This window comes from Phoca vitulina, unplaced genomic scaffold (assembly GCF_004348235.1).
Source record: "Phoca vitulina isolate PV1807 unplaced genomic scaffold, GSC_HSeal_1.0 scaffold17, whole genome shotgun sequence".
Lineage (NCBI taxonomy): Eukaryota > Metazoa > Chordata > Mammalia > Carnivora > Phocidae > Phoca > Phoca vitulina.
In genome coordinates, this window is record NW_022589720.1 from 34,427,820 (window position 1) to 34,442,785 (window position 14,966).

A 14,966-nucleotide genomic window follows, 5' to 3' on the forward strand; every position below is an offset into this window, starting at 1 on the left:
TGGTACTTCTCTTTCTTAACATATGGATTATGTTACAACTGAGCAGGTCCTCAGCTTTTATCTCTGGGAGCTGTGAAGTTGACTGCTTATAAAGTCTCATTGTCTAATTAATCCTTACTTAAAATTCGTCTAAGCAGGTCTAACATGAATAGGAAGTTGGTTTCTGTTAGTTGTTCCACCTTTCACCCTACCACACATCTGGGAAATATTCAGCTAAGATCAGGTCCAAGCCTTTTGGCATTAACTACCTCTAAACATTAAGATATCACCAGCAATTTGCCTCTGCTTCAGAAAATTAAAAGCATATTTGAGATATAAACATGAGTATGCCACTAATATTACTGACAATAATTGAGAGCTGTTCTTTTATTATAATGGGGAAAAATTATAATGGGGAAAAATGAAATAGCCTAAATCCAAATGCATATGCATTTTTCTGTGAATGCTAAAAATAAAGTTTATTAAATGCTACTGTTTTTCTTTATGGTATAACAACCATACCATTGTTATGGTAGGGAAAACACAGACCCTATATAAATAGTATATAACCTGATCTATCAGGAAAATATCAAAATAATTTAAATTGCTTATAATTTAGGGATTTTTAGCTCTTGATTAGTTGTTGATTAGACATTGCCATTTTTTTTGCTAAGATTATTGTCTATTTAGTTTAAAATAGGAAAAACCCTACTTGGATCTTTTATTCAAACTTATTCGATCCTAGCGGTTATATTTTGCAGTCATATTCTGATCATTAAAAAGGATCTTGTGGGTAACAAATAGTCATGACTGGTAAAATTATTACTGTTGGTTATGACATCGTTTATACAGGATAGCTAAAGGTAAAAAGAGACATGGGTGAATGAGAAGTGACTCTGAAAAACTTATTTGGGAGCTAGATTTACATTTTTTTTTGTCAAAGTAGAAATTAAACAAGATTAGATCTTTCCTTAAAAATGTACGACTTATCTTGGAGCTTCTTTCTTGCTGGTGTGTCCCCACTAAGACTTTGTTTCACCACATTTTTTTTTGAATCTTAGATTTTTGCCCAGTAACTGAGACTCTAAGGAACTGCTTGCATTATATCCATCAACTTCCAAAGGCTTATGTCTACTAACTTTACGTGATTTTAGTTTTTATTAAATAGTTGCACTGATAAGAGAAAAAGGAAGAGGCAAGTGAAAATGTAGCTTTGTGCCTTTAATTAGAGACTCAGAAATTTTTCTCATGCAATTTCCATGTTTTGTTCAATGTTTTCTAAAAAAGCACTGACATTTAAAACATTCTTTAAAAGGTCATTTTGAAGACATGTGAGCAAGTTGTACTGAGGGTGTTGTATGTGCAATTAGGGTTCCTTTCTCTGTAAAGCCTTGCCAGCATCTTAGATGAATGAGGATCTACCAGCTCAGTTTTCATCACCTTCTGTATCTTTGGGTCTGACACAATGTTGTTGATCCCATTTTGCATGCAAAAAACCACATGGCACTGAGAATTAGAAACAGTTACCAGCCGAGCTATTATAACACACATAACCAAAGACCACCAAGAGAAGAAATCATGCTAGCATCATGCTAAAAGGAATGTGAAACAGTGCCATGACTATTACGGTTACTCAATACTTAGTGATTGGTTGATATTTACATGTGGACACTTTGGGACTAGAGCTGGAGACATCTAGGTTTTGTTCCTGGTGTGCTGTTGAATATATAAATAACTGAAGAAAAAAAATACAAATGCTTTCCTTTATGTCTTCCCTCTTGAGAAACAACAACTAACAGTGTCAAACCCACCATGTGGGTAAAGCACAAGTATGAACTCCATTTTGCCACAGAATACTACAGAGATAAGCTTAGTGTTTTGTTAAAACCTTTTTACTCTTGGTAGGGAGTCTATTGATGGTAGTTCCAGGTTTGGCTTGGCAGATCGTTAGCTCTGTGAATTTGGAAGAGCCAGTTAACCCCTCAGAGTTTCCTTCCTCATCTGTAAAATAAGGAGGTTGCCCCCGAGGTGATTATCAAAGCCTTTTCCAGCTTTACAATTCTATGATCTATGAACAAGAGCCAAAAAATACAATTTAGGATTTGGCACCTGATTTTCTACTACGCTGGTGCCAATGAACTGCTTCTTTCATTAATCTCACATGTTGAATTTCTCTGTGTAACCCGGTTTGACTTTGTGGTTTTTTCCTTTAAAGGAACTAAGTATACTATCCCTTTGGCAATTGCAGGTGATTCTTAAAAGAACTTTAATCGTACTTGGGAAATAAACGTAGCGCTTAGTGGTACACATATCTTACTGCCCTCTAGTGGGTGAAACCATATCTTCCCTAACTCACCCCAGAATAGGTTAAGATAGCGCTTCTCAAATTAATCACGTGATGGGGGTGCAAGGGAGTGTTTCAGCTTCTGCATTACAAATTTCCAGGTGATTTTATTGCTGCTGGTCTTACTTAGGACCATACTTTGACTAGCAAGAGTTTAAATGATGAGTGTTCTTTGGCACATAATTGGTTCAAGTAAGGAAGGAAACCCATTCAGTGTGTGCTGAGAAGTAAGTTTGCAGTTAGTAAAAGATGAAAAGGAAGGAGAAGAAAGGGGTAGGAGAGAGAAGGATTGGAAGGTGAGAAGCAGGAGGAGGAGAGGGAAATGAGTCCACCAGATTTGAAAGGGCTCATTTGGCAAAGCCACATTGCTCTTTATCACTGGAAAGTTTCTAAGTCTAGGCTTCATATGACAGTATATACATTATGACTTAGGGTCCCACAAATATTTTACTACATTTCAGTAAATTTTAATGAAAAGATAGTTAGGCCTACCAAAAAATTAGAATTAATTGAACCTAATTTGGAAGCCAATTCTACAATTATGTAAAAACTCATTAAAATCAGTCTAGACAGAAAATATTCCCCATATTTGTGTAATTTATTACAGAAGGAAGCTGTGTTGATGGAACAATGAGTACATATGTCCAGATGCACTGAACTCTTGCAGAGTGGGATTGCTTTCCAGACAGAAGAGTAGAAGTTTAGCAGCAAAAAATTATATCTACGTCCAAAGCACTTGTACTTGACTCTGTGCTAAGCACACTGTGGTCCTCACCTTGATGGCCCCATTATATACATATGGAAGCTGAAATTGAAAAAGATCAGAGTCAAGGTCCAAACTCTAATGAGGCATCAGATGTGGGCTCTTAGCTGCTAGATTATGTTGCATTTCACTGGTTTTCAAAATGTTCCCTCCAGTTGACTAACAGATGAAGCGAGTCCTTTCCCTCTGTGTGATTTGATTTCCATATCCTCAACAGCTGCCTCTGTAGGGCATTGGAAGGAGATGATACTGAGGCTGCCATTCTGAATGATAAATGCTGTATGTCTGGATCCCACTACCTCTGCATTTGTATTTTATGTGTGGGGAGTTGACTGTGGGAAGAGAGAGGAGCTGGCAGGAGGGGAGAAGGCAGAGCCTGACCCTCTCATCTGTTTTTAGATCTGACTTTCTATTCCTTCATCTGAGCTTTCATTCTCTTACGCTAACTCTTCTGGGCCTCACTTTCTTTTCAGAAGCAAATGGTCACATGGTACAAAAAGGTGATTATCATTTCTTTTGCTCCTACAGCTAAGAAGGGGGGGCACCAGTTCCTTACACTAATGGTAAGTGTTACTCCAAATTTATCTTCCTAGCATTCTGCTTCCAGTAAGCCTCATTGTCTTAAAACTTAGTGATGCCCCATTTCATGTTTCTGAATGAGGATATAAGTGCCATCTCATTTGGTCTATAACTTTGGGCTCTCCGTCTTCTCCCATTTTGCAATATCATCCTTGCACTCTAGAATGAGAATCTCTCTGAAAAATACTGCTTCTTCTAGCCCTTTCTCAAGCATGTTTTGAATATTCCTAGGAATCATCTGCAAAGATTTCTTGAAACCCAATCCCAACATAAGTTTTCTCCCGATTCACTGAAAAGAAATGCTTGCCACATTATCATCCCAATGACGAAGGGGAATATAGTCACTTCACACAAAAACTACACTCAGAAATGCCTTCGATGCTTACCAATAGAAGTGCCTTTAGAGGTTATATTGAAGAATGTCAGTGATTTGGATTGGGCAGACTGGATGTATACAATAGTTAAATGAATTACCTTGCTTTATATAGTGGTTAGCCAGGTTTTTCCAACCCTAGCCTAATGTTCTTTCTACTAGCTCTAGAAAAATGTTGCTGTGCAAAGTAGCTTCTACCCAAGATGGTAATAACAGGAGAACAAGAAAGCTGATGCCTGATATTGTTCAATCAGCTGGCAAATAAATATTCTTGTCATAAACCAACCTCAGGAAGGCTCAGTGGAAACTAATTATAAACACTGAGAGGAAATAACTGAGAATAAGAAAATTTCTATAGCACAGAACTTTTCTCTCTCTTTCTACTCATTCTCACTTGAATGTTTTCCCCTAGTAATGTTACAGGATTTTTGAAGATCTAATATTCTATGTAGTCTAATCTCTTTCACATAGTGCCAGACTCAGAATTTAACTTAAACATAAGGAAGGGTGAATAACAGCAAGAGGATCAGTTAAAGATCAAAGATCAGAATAGCTTGTCTTTTTCTAACCACCAGTTAGAAGGACTTACGTGTATAGGTGGGAATAAGTGGGTCACAACAAAACAATGATCAATAGTCACTCACCAAGGGACACTCATGCATCCTCATGAGAAGAAATGACCTACTCCACTTTCCCTCAAACAAGCACTGTTAGATTGGGAAAGTCTCCAGATCTCTTTTTTGTATCAAGAAGTTTTGATAATTTTGATAATTCAAAATCTTCAGTTTTGACTGTATCCTTAGTCCTGTTCACAGCTAGTATTCTACTAAGTATATATCTTGGTATATAATAAAAAAAACTTTCATATTAAGTATACCTTATCAAAAGAAAATTTAAACTAAAGTCTTCTTGGGAGTTCTCCTGGGAGGAAGCATTCCGATTTTGTGATCCCAAAGCTACATGCCAAATATAACTTTTGGCATGCTAAATTTATTTGTTGATTTATAACTTGAGCATCATTAATGGAAATCGATGTTCTATTTATTTTGTATTAATTTATTGTTTAATACATGGGAGGTAATCATGGAAAACAAATCCTGCATACAAATTCACATAATAATTAAGCTATATGCTTAGACGTTGCCTATATAACAAGCTTTAATTTACTGTTTTCCTCCCTGTTGACTATACATGTTTGAAAAGTACAGATTGTGAAAATGGAAAAAATAATTCTGTAAACACACTATAGAATATGCTATATTACATATGTAGACCCACTTTAATAACTCATAATTTATTTATATTTTTAATATTAAAAAATATCAGAATATAATTAGTGAATGTTAATAATGATAATGACCTCAACACTAGAGGTGACCTTCAAATATCCTTAGAACCTATGTTCTTAATCACCTGACTCAAAGTGAGAAAAGAATCTATCTGAGATAAGATAGAATACCATCTTTACTACCACTACTATTGTAAACAATTTCTCCAATCCTAACAATGGATCTAGGATCTAGTGGTTGTAATTGTGAATGTTATTTAATTTTCTAAACCAGGTAAGCCCATGCTATATTAATGATCCTATTTTATTTTGGAAAAGAAAAAGCATACCACTGACCCTGAGATATGATAAAGATAACACAAAGTGAAAGCTACCATTGCATCTTAAAAAAATACTAATTAATCAGATTCAATAATACACTATAGAGAGATGCCATTATGATTAAATGAGATTTATCCAGAATTTCAAACATAGTTTAATATTGGGTAACTACAGCCTCTAATACAACTAGTATTTAACATTAACCAAGGGGGTCCCTGGCTGGCTCAGTCGGTAGAGTGTGCGACTCTTGGTCTTGGGGTTGTGGATCCAAGCCCCATGTTGGGTGTGGAGAATACTTAAAATTAAAACAATAAATGAAAAAAATAAAAAAAATATTAGCCAAGAGGTTCAGGTCAATGAAATACAACATTGAATAGAAATTAGAAGGATAAGTATTGAAAAGAGGAAGCCATACTATCGTTACCTTTGGGTAATAGGATTACCTAACTACAACACCAAAATAATCTACTGAAAACCTTAGTTGTTCTTTAAGTTGGTTCAATATGAGATATTTAAAATTAATGGTTTTTCTATATGCCAACCACTATTTGAAAATAATCCCTTTATAAATCATAAGAAATAAAAAGAAACAATCATGAGCAAAATATGCAGGATTTATAGGAATAAACTTATAAAATATTGAGAGATACAAAAATGAATATAAAGAGTTGTGAATATTCTAAACATTTCAGTTTTTCATTTATTATGTACTTGATACGATTTCGATGTTTTAACTTGGTAAAGGGGTCTTGTATCTCATTGGGAAAAATGAATAGTTAATAGCAAAGTTTTACCTTTAAAAATATGTAATTTAGAGGAAAACATTTTCTATCAGGTAATAAAATGCATTATACAGATATAATAATTTCAACAATGTGACAGTGGCACAAAGGTTAATGGATGGGATGACAGCTGGGACACTAGTTATCCTACATATAAACATTTCCATCAAGCAGAGAGAGTGTGGACTTCTACTGGACATATGACATGACCTTTTATCCCTTCTCAATTTACTCATGAAAATATCATTTCTATCCCAACTCTTCAATATGTTAACCCTTGTTCTGCCCTCAACTGTTTGCATACATTAGAGGCACTGCAAGGACTTCTCAGGTTGAATATTTTTGCATTTATGGCTACACAATATCTTTAAAAATCGTAGCAGTATCAAAAATTTTGAGGGATATGGGATCCATTCTTATAAGTAGGATTTTTAAAACTATAGTTAAACTTATCAGAAAGCCAGAACTATGGGCTTGAAAATAGAATATTAGTAAAAAACAGATTTCTTTTTTAATATTGCTCCGTTTGTTACAAAAATGTAATAAAGAACATTACCATATAACAGTGTCTTTCATTATGGTTTCATCACGCAGATAATTTGTAATTTTTAAGAGCATTAGTTTTTTATACTTGTGAATCCTGAATCTTGTAACATACTAAACTTGTTTATTCTCACTAGCTGCTTGAAAACCTAAGGGACACTATTTACAGTCCATTCTTTGCATAATAATGTTTGAAAGTAAAAAATTTGTGTTAACTCATTCTTGACTCCATCTACAATTTCAACTATTATTTTCTCTTTGGTTCATTTTACCTTTATTTTACCCTTTATCTTTACATGCTTTTTAAATAAATTGGAATTTGACTTAGTGTAAAAAAATAATAAATAATTAGTATGTCAAACACAGTTTACGATTCAGATAGCATGAAAAACAGAAGATTCACTGTAGGATGCTGGGCAATTACCTAAATATTTAGGTAATGGGGAGTGATTGGATCCTGTCCTCACATTGATGTTACACTCTGAGTTAATGAAAGGATTAACTTCGAAAAACAATACCATCATGTAATCAGGTGTAAAAATATAGAGAAATAATCTGGTCCTGGGGCATGAGAAAACATAAAACACAAGGACATATTCTCAAAGTGAAAATGATAGATTTAAATATAAAAAATTAATGATTCTATATATTATTTATACATAATAAACAAAAACATTTAAAAAGAGAACATTTCTGCTACAAATTTGACAAGGAAACTAACCCCAGTCCATTAAGAGCTTGCATAAATCAATAAAAAAGGAGAACTAAAATTCTACAGAAAATTAGGCAAATGACATAAAAAATACAACTCAAAAGAAAAATACTGGTTTTAGGCATACAAAATATTTAGCCCCTTAATTAGTAAAAGTAATTCAAATTAAAGCAAGATAAAATTTTTTGCTTATCAAGTTAGCTAAGATAAAAGGAACCAATGATAGCCAATGTTGGTATGGGTTTGGTAAACTGGTGATAGGTGTGTAAATTGGGACATTTTAAAGCAATTAAGCAACTTCTGGAATAATCTTAAAACTGTTAAACCCTTTAACCAAATAATTTCACTTTTAAAAATCTGTACAAAGAAAAAAGTTAAGAATGACAAAAACAGATATATGTATTAAAAAGTACACTGAAATCATTATATGTAATAACAACAATGGAAAACAATCCAAATGTCCAACTAAACATAAGTGTTAAATATATTATTATTCTATCATATTATTGTTATATTTCCATTGGCAATCATAGAAAATATGTTAGAAAAATATTAGAAATAATGTCATTTAGTGATAGGATTTGCTAGTAATGTAAGCTCTAAATATGATACTGTATGATGGCAATTCTCTAAAAGCTACTATTCAGCACATGTCCTATATATTACTTATAATTATCAGAAAGGAGGATAATCTAAAATAACTGATTATTTCTGAGTGCTAGCCTTATTGGTGATTTTCTTTTTCCTTTTTAATCTTCTGTATTTTCCACAGCCAGTACTTTGAACGTATTTTTTTCTGACTGCAAAATTGTTGGAAGAGATGACTTGATAATCAAAGTGGAGAGATACTAAAAGACATAGAAATTATGAAGCTCTGCGTAGACCTCCTAGAGTTCCTGAAGTGATGGGACCTCCTGTTCGCCATTGAGAGGCGATAAATGCCATATCTCCATGGAAGATGGGGGGCAGATACCATTCAGATTTACAAAAGCACCTATCCAGCATGTTTGGCTTCCTAAGCTTGGATGTGTTGAAAAGATCAGCAGAGCTTTCCCCTTGCCCTCTCTTATTGCAGAATAAGTTCAAAGAAACATTTATCATGAAGAGGCTAAATTGTAACAAAAGCCTGTCCTAGCTTTGAATTACAATTTAAAGTTTATCTGTAACTTTATTCATCAGAAATGGCCCAGCAGCTGAGTTACTCTAATAATTCTCATTAGCTTTTTGTGATTTCAAGTATCAAAGACAAATAATAGAGAAATTTTATTGTTTTTTTTCATTGAGGAATGTTATAAGGTAGAAAATTTAGAATAGCAAACTATATTTAGATTGAGATTATCTAACCAGCTACTTAATAATGATTTGAAAGAGTGTGTTACAAATGTCAATTAGAGTAGGGATAGAAGTTCATGTAAAGCCAAATCAATGAATCCAATTTTCTGTTCATTTAGCACCAAGTATATTTAATTTTACATAGCCCCTTTTACCATTTTCCTTTCTATAAGTGATCAGAGCAAACAATGAATATGATTTAAAGAGGGTATTTTTTGAAAACTTCTAAAATATTGAATCTGTCTCAAAACAGAGATTAAAATCCAAGCACAAAGAACATTTAACAATTTTGTTTACTTATTTTCATCTGAAGTCTGTACATCTTAGGTTCTAAGTGTTGCAATGTGATGATCAGAATAGTTAGATCATTTTAGAATTCAGTAATACCAGCAAGTATAAATTAACCCACCCCTCAAAAATGTTACTCATACTGTAATCTAATTGGTGTTTAACTTTTAAATGCAGAAATGATATTTCTGTTCTTACAGTATGTTAAAGAAATGTGAGGTTGAGGAAAATAGAAAAAAAAAACACAAAATGAAAATAGAAGTTTAGTATAAGGCATCTTGTAAGAGAAATTATCCTTCTTTATATGAATGGGCTATGTTCTGTCCAGCAAGAGAACTTTTCATGTTGTGTATTTGCTAATTATCTGAAGTGTAGTGATAACCTCCTATCAACACACTACATGTGAAACAGAGATCAGATAGGCCCATGCTGAGAAATTTCCACTTATTTATTCTTTTCCCACATTGAGATTCTTTGAACGGTGTCCTCTTATCTTAAAGTTTTCTTCTTGCCATTTGACCCCTATCTTTAACATTTTGCTTTCTGCTCTTTGCTCTTAAGCTTCTCACCTTCTCACTTTTGACTGAATTCTCCCCTTTCTTCAGGCTTTTTATTATCTTGAACAAAGGACTACCAGCCACTTCAGGCCATCTGCCCCCATTCTTTTTATGCTCCTATCAACATCCATCTCTTGCCTCTGAAAGCTTAGGTCTCCATTCTTATATTCCTCTTTAAAGTAAGTGCAACCTTGTTCATTTCCCTTAACTTTACATTTGTTTCTTCACTTTTAGATTAATAGGACAGAAAACGGTAAGAAATCGGAATTTTTGGAAGAGCAGGAATGAAGAATTTTAGAATATAGTCATGACATTTTCCCACTTACCAATTGCCACTATTGCCAAAATGACCATGAACTTTTCCACTTCATATGCATTTACTACTTTAGATAGTTAAGGAGGAATGGAAATAAAGAAGAGAGCAATATATAAAAAATAATAGTAAAAATGAAGCTGAAGTAGTGGGTGGAGGGAAAAAGCAAGAGTATGCATCAACACAGAATTTGGAAGGTGACATGAAAGTGGCCCAAAGAATAGGAATGCCATTCCTTGGGCTTGCTTCTTTCCCAATCCCTTCAAGGATTGCCTAAGAACTATAAACTTGAGTGAGAGTCGCAAGCCTTTGAAATCTACCTTTGTTCCCATAGAGTGCCTCTTTTTTCAGCTTCTTGATACTTCCCTTTAACTCTTTAAAAAACATCCAACACTGACCTAATAACAAAATATTATGAGACATAATAAAAGTTTAAAAGTTTAAGAACATGCGAATGCAGGCTTTAAGACACAGTTAATCCCAGAACACAGTTAATTATTTTTGTATAATGATGGCATTAGGTATTGTCTTTTGCCAGTGTGATAGTTTAACTTTTCATTATTCTAAGGATATTAACATAAATGATTGCAAGCCCATATCTCTCACTTTATGACTGAAAAGTGTTAGCAAAATTAAATTCTCAAAGAGAATGCCTTTTGAGAATTTAGGCTCCAATGGGATAGCTGTTTTTGATACACAGCTAGTCCTCTTTCTAAGATTTAGAATCTACCACATTGGGTAAATTAAAAAAAAAATAGGAGAAAAGAGAATTAGGATTTTATATACTCTCCTCTCCCCAAAAGAAAAAGAAAAAGGTGAAGTCAAAGGTAGAATCAGCCCAGGAAGAAAATCCACTTCCCTGTAAATATCCTAGAAATTAACATGAGAAGTACTCTAAATTAGGATGGATTTATGTGATGATCTGATTTATATCACTGTCTATCTAATAAGAGAAAAATTTATTCTAATCAATTCTTCCTTTGTTTCTATTTTTCACCATCTCTCAGGTCTGTCTGATGTCTAGGTTCCAGAGTGAAAGTTTGCACGAGTTGTTGGCAAAATAAATGGCAATAAATGTGTATTAATCTAATAAATATAATAGTGTAAGGTTTTATTTTTTTATGTTAAAAAATATTTTATTTATTTATTTGAGAGAGAGAAGGAGAGAACGGGTGAGAGAGCACAAGCAGGGGGAGCACAGAAGGAGAGGGAAGGGAAGAAGCAGCCTCCCCACAGAGCAGGGGCAGGGAGCCCCTAGTGGCCTGATCCCAGCGTCCTGGGATCATGACCTGAGCCCAAGGCAGACGCTTAACTGACTGAGCCACCCAGGTGCCCAATAGTGTAAGGTTTTATAATGGAATTTGCTTCTTTCCTATTTATATTATGCAGAATCATTGAGCATGTCTTCTTGGAATTTGATGTATATAATAAATATTGGGCTAAATAAAAATTGGTTAGATTTAGCTTTTAAGGAATTCTTAGAAGGGAACAAGAATTTAAAGTAAAACTCTCACTCAGTTCTACCTCATTAGGTCATGGATTTGATTTATTGGTTACAGTGAAAGACCAACATAATATGGTTCATTATTTTACATATTCAGGTAGATAGATGATAGAGAGGAACGGAGAGGGAAGAAGAGAAAGAAAGAGATAGAGGGAGGGAGGGAAGACGTAAAATGACAAGACATTGGGCAAAACAATAAAAACTCTATAATGTCCACATTACAGACCACCCACATGATAAGGGGATTGTCTTAGAAGATATTTCACATCATCATCTGAAGACCTAAATCAATCAGAGAACTCTCAGGGTTGCTCAGCACTGCTATTGTAGGACCCAGTTGTAAGAACAGAAACATGACTGCAGTTGATCGGAAGTGATGGGGAAAAATTACAGGACAGTGGATTGACCATAGAATTTAAAATCAGACAGACCTGAACCTAGTTCTACCTTTTATTATTTTAGGTGATACTGAACAACCCTACTTCATAAGGTTCGTATAAGGAATAAATTATTTGATACATGGGAAACGTTTAACAAATAATAGCTATTTTTATTTCTGTATTCTAACCCAGTAGGCTTTGCAGAAATACCATTCGGTGACTATAGAGGCAGAGCTGGGAGGGCAGCCCTGTCTTTTCTAACATAAGCTTTAAAAACTAGGTATGTATCCCTTAATAACTCCATTGTTCCTTTGATATGTGTGAAGTTAATCCTACTTGGAAGCTAGTAGATGTATATTTTCAGTCTGTACCACCTATTGCTATTTATTCCTTAGTTGTCTCCTCTATAAAATTATATTCTTTTAGTTTTAAATTTGATCTTCATGAGCATCACAGACAAATCAATGACTGCTTGTCAAGTACCATATGTATCATTTACGGCAAGAAGTAGCAGTCACACTCTAGCATCTAGACCTTGCTCTTAGTTCAGCCACAAAAATTCACTGAACACTGTGTTAGGCACGTCCTGTCAAGCGACAAAACAATTTGTGAAAAGTTAATAAATGTTCAATACAGTGGTCACAAATCCATCTGTAAATATATAGGTCATAGTACAAACAATAACTTCAACAGAAGTTCACGGGAATGAGGATTTTGGATTAGGAAAATGACAGAAGGTTTTATGAAGAAAGCAGAATCCATTATTCAAAATATTTACTGACTGCCAGCTCTAGGTCAAGCAGTCTAGTGAAACACAGGTGGGGGGGGTAGCTAATGGACCCTTAGAATAAAGGAAATGAAAATTCTTTGTACATTGCCCACATTAAAGTTCATCTACATTTTAAAACAATCGGTTACACACTTAGAGATATTTCAATAATTTAGGCTGAGGAGTGTTTCTCCTTAGAGTTCAGTGTTGTCTGCAAACTTAAGGGTGTCACTTTTTACTCTGGAAGAGTAAAAAATCCTGCATACAGACAGTTCAGGGAAAAGCTATGATTAAGGAACAGGAGAGCTGGACAGATGTGAGTCCAGATACAGGGACCAAAAGGACAAGCCAAGAGGACAAGATTTCTGTTGGAAATCTGGGCAGAGAGCGAACAAAGGGACATCTGTAGAGAACAATGAGAAGGGCACAACACAGTGAGGTGTTTGCTTCTTTCCCAGCCCAAATACTTGAATGCAGTCCATCCTCACAGTCCAGTTTTGGGGTTACATAAACTTTATCCCTGAGTGGGGATACATTCAAGTAGATGACAGTACCATGTTCCATTAAAGACAAACTGTTAGCAAAACAGCATTTGGAGCAATTGTACTTTTCACTAAGTTGCTATAAAACCATTTGAAAATTTTAGAAAGATTCAATGAATGTTTTTGCTCCCTAAATGTAAATCAGACACAGTAAAAATGCCAGATTAAAGTGAAGTTATAATTGGGCAATAATTTTTCTTTTTACCAAAGTAGGGTTTTCCTAATTTTTTTTTTCCAACTCCCTGACCCACTTCTGCTTCCAGGAATAAAAATATTTTGTATTTCCAATACTTAGTATTGAGAGAATACAAGTTTTCCTTCAAGATGATTTTCTGTAAAACATTTGCTAATAATAACAGTTTCAGCATTGTTCTGTTTTTGGTATGTACTGGGTCAGTGGTTTCTAGGGGTCAGTAAAGGGAAGGAAGTGTTTGGACTTTCAAAGGATCTCATTTGAAAAATAACTTTTTGAATTTGGATAAAAGCACTTGTATACTCCTAGCAACTTCCCTGAGTCAGGCTACAGTAGTACTTAAAATTACTTGCTGGCTCCCTTCTTTTCATATTGTATGGGGACCTTCAGTCTGTGGGCTTGGGTGCCTTGAGGATTTCAGTTATTGTGATCAGTGGTCACATTACACATGGCCTATAACCTGAATATGCATCATTTCCCAAGCATCTGAATATTTTGTAGTGATAAAATTATCAAATGTATTTTAAAGCATTCATACTAGCTTTTATCATTATGTAATTATAATGATTCCATGTAGGAGTCTGCAAAATATCTTACCCTTAAAAATGGTCTTCAAGTACCAAAAGATTGGGAATTACTGACAGTATATTATTTGTTTTATTGAAAAATAATGAAAGAATGAAAAAACAAGAAGATTCAATTTGAAGATTCATTGGGGAAAAACAAGTAAAATAAAACTGAACTAAGATTGTATTTCCCAAGACATCAAATTTCAACCATAATTTTTATTCTTCTGTGTATAAGAATATTAATACATTAAAATTCCCATTATTATTGAAATTATGTTCATATTAGCTCAAGCAAATGACCATTACTATCATCAGTTTCAACCCAAATGCAGGATTATTCTCTGCATTATGTTTGGGTATCTCTCATCTTAAAAACAACCTACCTTTTTCCCCCTAGGTTTCAAGTATTTTTTAAATTTTTATTAAGTTTTTAATTTTAATTCCAGTGTAGTTAACATAAAATGTTAAGTTGGTTTCAGATGTACAACATAGTGATTCAACAGTTCTACACATTGCTCAGTGCTCATCATGATAAGTGTATTCTTTAATCCCCATACATCTTTACCCCATCCCCCTACCCACCTCCCCTCCGGTAACCATCAGTTTGCCCTCTATAGTTAAGAGAGTTTTCCTTTGTTTGTTTGTTTTGTTTCTTAAGTTCCACATATGAGTGAAATCATATGGTATTTGTCTTTCTCTAACTTCTTTCTCTTAGCATTATACTCTCTAGCTCCATCTATGTTGTAGCAGATGGCAAGACTTCAATATTTTTTATGGCTAAATAATATTCCATTGTAAATGTATCCCACTCCTTTATCCATTCATCTATCGATGG

At 34.2% G+C, this 14,966-nt stretch overlaps 1 protein-coding gene across 1 annotated transcript in view; it reads right to left on the reverse strand.

Moving 5' to 3' along the window:
• The window catches only part of FGF10 (fibroblast growth factor 10), a 79,579-nt gene that overhangs the window by 22,947 nt on the left and 41,666 nt on the right, over positions 1 to 14,966 (reverse strand). The window lies entirely within an intron of this gene.